Source organism: Monopterus albus, unplaced genomic scaffold (assembly GCF_001952655.1).
Source record: "Monopterus albus unplaced genomic scaffold, M_albus_1.0 scaffold80.1, whole genome shotgun sequence".
In the NCBI taxonomy this organism is placed as follows: domain Eukaryota; kingdom Metazoa; phylum Chordata; class Actinopteri; order Synbranchiformes; family Synbranchidae; genus Monopterus; species Monopterus albus.
In genome coordinates, this window is record NW_018127960.1 from 424,812 (window position 1) to 429,638 (window position 4,827).

Below are 4,827 nucleotides of genomic sequence, written 5' to 3' on the forward strand. Positions count from 1 at the left end.
GCAACACCCCGTGCCAGCAAGTTCTAAAATAGCCATTGCCCTAAGCATTGGGATCTGGTTTGACTAGAGGTGTTTGAAGTGCTCTGTTCTATTATTTTTCTTTATTTTAAAAACGGTTCTAATTTAAAGAGAACCGTTTGGATCAAACATCAGTTCAGTTACCAGTCCCAAATGTAATGTGCAGAGTCCATAAACATAGTTTATGAAACCATTTTGGTAATTTTGCCCAAACAGCTGTGGATTGACATCAGTCAAACTGATTATTTTGGAAGCTTTCCTAGGTGGCACCTGTACAGAGGCAATAGATACATGAGAGCTGCCAAGTGAATCAATAAATCCACTGAAATGGTGGTTTGTCACTTTCTCACACACATAGTATAAAACCCCAATGGTATCACTGCAGTGTAGAGTAAAGTCAAAGGTTATAATAGGAACCTCTTCTCAGACAGGTCCTGCTCTGAGCATGACAAGTACAGACTGCCCTTGCAGAATGTATGCACAGGGGCCTGTAGCTGTAGACTTTGCAGAGTTTTCAGGTGCAGTTTATAATAAATGTTGAACAGACATTTGACCAGTTTGCTATTGTGTGTGCTGTTTATTTGGGGTAGTTTTTTTTTTGTCAGGGCCCTTAGCAGAGGGCTCCAGTCACAGTTGCTTACTTTAAAGTTTGAACTATTTGAACTATAGTCTCTTGACTTGTTGATTTGTTAATGCTTTGTTTGCTTCTGCAGGTGATCCTCAATTCAGGCTGTTCCCTTGAAAACAAACCGGAGCCACCACTACTTGAGCAAGAGGCCTCAGGTAGCAGACTGGGTCTATTTCTGTGATTGTGTGCCAGTTTTGGTCTTTTTGTGCCAACTGTCCAAGGCAAGTACAGGATGTGCGTCACAGTCCAAAACGTAAACAAGAAGCACAATGACAAAGACACCTTTGCCATTGTTAAAGCTTTGGAACATGTTTTCCATACAGCAGGGAAGCAGACCAGACCCATCAGATACATCACAACCATGCCAAGGTTCTGACAACAGATCTAGCCGAGGGTCAGATACTGAGAAGTTTAAAACCTCCACATATTGACCCATACCTTAGTTTCACCAAAAACTGAAACATTTTGAGCTTCATAAACACAGATGTTAAGGTGTTAATCACTGCACTTGAAGTGTATACAGGGGTACTTAATAAATTGGCCACTGAGTGTATATTCCCATTTTGGAAGACTTTTCCTTCATTACATTTGAGAGAATAATATTGGTCCAGCATTTGTCTGAAAGCTGTGTAGTTCATACTACCACTTAAATACAGCTGTTGTGAGGTAAAAAAAAAAAAATCATATCTCCAAAATCTCTTTTTTTCTAGGAACCAAATGGAACCTTTGTTTTAACTCTGACAGATTCAGAATTAACAAACACTGAACAGTACAGTATTAACAAAACTTACATGTCTAGTAAATTTTTAATGTTGACACCAAACAAAAATAAGATTTACAATTAGATTTGTACACAATTAAAATCTAACAGCTGTCCAGTGTCTGCTTTTCATAGAAACTTTGACTTTGAACACCACTTTGTAAAATAAATAAATAGCCTATAAATCAATAAACACAATCTAAATAAACCACACAAGGAGCTGGTGAGGGAGGGTAAGATCAGTATGCTTTAATAATAATCAGTGGAGAAACACAAACTTCTTATTGAGTTAAATTCCCCAAATAGTAATAACAGTGATAACAATATATAATAATATAATCGATATGAATTTTTAACATAACAAAAAATATAGAATCAGCTAATATATATGTATTTTATGACATAACCAATACAAGTAATACATGGATCCCATGGAACAACAAAACCCTGTTACACGAGTCAAAATGCGGAAATTTGAAGAGGAAGTGCAACAAATGAGCAGATCAACTCCTGAAACCTTATGTCACTTTTGTTTTGGAGGAAACCCTTCAAGCAGCACAGTTTGAGTACGAGGACTGGTGATGAGCCTTCTGGCGTTCACATAGAGCTGCAGCCTGCCCAGTTTTGGCTTTGGCGTCTGTTTCACTAGCATGTCAGACTTTATGGGATCGCTGTCTTTACTTTGTCTCACTGGTTATTGGACACCTGTTCTCGGCGTGTTCTGTCTGTATTGTCAGATAAATGAATATCGACTAACACGTGAGCAGTAAAAGGTCCATTTTCTCATTGTAGAGAAACCATCTAAATGACTATAATTTCAAAAAAGATTCTCTGACCATGCTGTAAGGTGCTTTTCTGGGTACCTGATTAAAATACAGTCTTTCACTAGTATAAATAACTCCATGTGCAGGTGTTTTTCTTTAAATATGAAGAACTTTGTACTGTAAATGCCGTGTTGTCTAAAGCAATCGCTGACGACACAGGAGTGAGAATGATTGTTAAAGGAGAGAGAGAGGAGAACCAGAGGAGTGATGTGTTGAGTAGCTGGGCCGAGAGTGTGCGTCAGCGAGCAGGCTGCACAGGAGCCATCTTTTCACGTGTCACTCAACTCCACATCACTTCCTAACTGTTCACACTGATTCTCTGCTCACGTCTCCTCTCGGGATAATGCTCTCCTCCAGTCCTATTAAACATGTGGCTCTGTCGGCTTGTTTGTGGTAAAAATGTTGTTAGCCTGGATTTAAACTATGTTCAGTTATAACATTAGAGTTTGCTTTTCACTTGCACAAATGTGGCTGAGATTTGGTTAAAGCCTTTGCAAACATCTGGATGGTCATGCTGCTGCTCTGTGGAACTATATTCCTGTGTCTCAGCAATAAGGTGGTCTAGAAAAGGGAATTCGTAATTGGAAGAACTAAAAGCCAAACCCCCAATAAGAGCGGACTTCTTAAACAGATGACTTTAAAGCTGCCATTGTAAAACCAGTCTTTCACAACTCTGGTGTGAGATTCTTTTTATTGGCCTCCATCAACAGCTTTCATTTTGAACTGTAGTACATGGTCATGGATGAGGAAGTCAGGCAAATTTGGTTTGCAGAGGGACACTAATTGACGCTTACATGTGTGTCAAGTGAGGCACTAGCTTTCCAAACAATACGGCCCCCTCTGACCTGGGGAACGTCTGCTGCACGCTTCAACTAATCCTAAAAACCCGCAAGAAGCTCCATCGACAGACTGTCAGGCCTTCAGATGAGCTAAGGAGTACATTTTTTTTTTATAAACCTTAAACCAAATCTGACTCACCAGAGGATCTAGTGGGCTTCTGCTTTATGTCCCATCACTAGGCTGCTGCTCTACTGTTGCTAGATCTAAATGAATGCATTAAGAAGATTTCCAGGACCTGAGAGGTTATGAGAAGCATCCCAACTGTGACACTGGATCCCCAGTTTTGGATTTTTCCATCTGTTACAAAAATGTTAGCTTTTATCCCAAGTTAAACACAAAGCTTCTTCTAAATTTTCACACTATCTGGCTCTTCTTGTTGGCTTTAGACCAAGAACAACCATTAGAAGACAAGTAAAAACTAAAGTAACAATAAAGCTGTGAACCAAAGGGAAAGTTTTTTTCAGAAAATAGGACTGTGACAGATTTGACATTCAGATAAGATGCAATGTCAAGTTGGGATTTCATTCAGTAATAACCCCGAGTTGAAGAGTCAGTCAGTTACAGGTCACTGGGAACAAACTGTGAACTTGAAGGGTGAGAAAGTCCTGATAAGGCACATTATATGGATTAAAACAAACTTTTCATTTCAGCACGACATAAAACAGAGAACATCAAAATACAGTGTTAGTGGATCTAAGATGTAATAAAAGTTCTAAAAATGACATGCACTGTGTATGAAGCACCACTTTTATATATGCAACTGGAAAACTATGCGATTAATCATGTGGCAACTTTACCTTCTCAACAATATTCAAAATGCTACATATCTGAAAAGTGAAACTTAGAAAACTGATATTTATCTTTTAATCTGTTAATTTCTTTATCTTCTTAAAGCTAGAACAAAACAGTACTGGCCAGCCACTGGATTCAACAGACATTTCAGGATAAAACTCTGGAGGAAAATTAAAACAAAAATGCCACAACACAGAAACAGCACTGCAAAGGATCTGATCCATCTGCGCCTACAGGGGTAGATAAGGACAAAGTACCGGGACACACAAACACTAAGGTCAACATTAACTTTCCTTTTAAATATGTAACATATACTTGTACAAAGCTCAATAATTCATAGTCAAAAGTGGTCACCACACAAACACGATTAACTTGAAAAATAGTGAGGTTAAGAAAAATACTTTTGAGATTACAGGAAATGAGAGAACAGAGAAGAATGGCACTGACATCATCTTCTGACCTTAATCTATCATTTACTGGCAAGGCCTAATATTTCTGCATCAATGCTTCCCATTATTGGCAGGCACTCTGTGTTATGAATGATAAGAAAAGACTGGGCTTGTCCTAATTGTCAAAAATAATACATATGCTCCACTTTCAAGTCACTGCACAGGCTGCTGCTTCTGCTATATACAAACAGTATGTGTACTCTGAACAAGTACATGATTATGCAGTTGTTGCTGTCGTCTGCAGGGGTGTGCGCAGGAGGTTAGGGGGGTGCCCCGTTTGTCCTTCCTACTGCACTGCTGATGAGCCCAGGAGCCCTGCTGAGAGAGTCAGATGCCTTTCATATCCCACCTAGACCCCCCCCTTTACTGTTACAGGAGCGCGTTCTACCACCCCAGGCAGACATTGGTTTCTATTTGTTTCTGTCTGTGAAAATGAATAACATTTTAAGTTATAGTTACAAGATGGAAAAAATCATTTGTATCTTAATTTGCATTACAGAACTTGGAAGGCAAAGA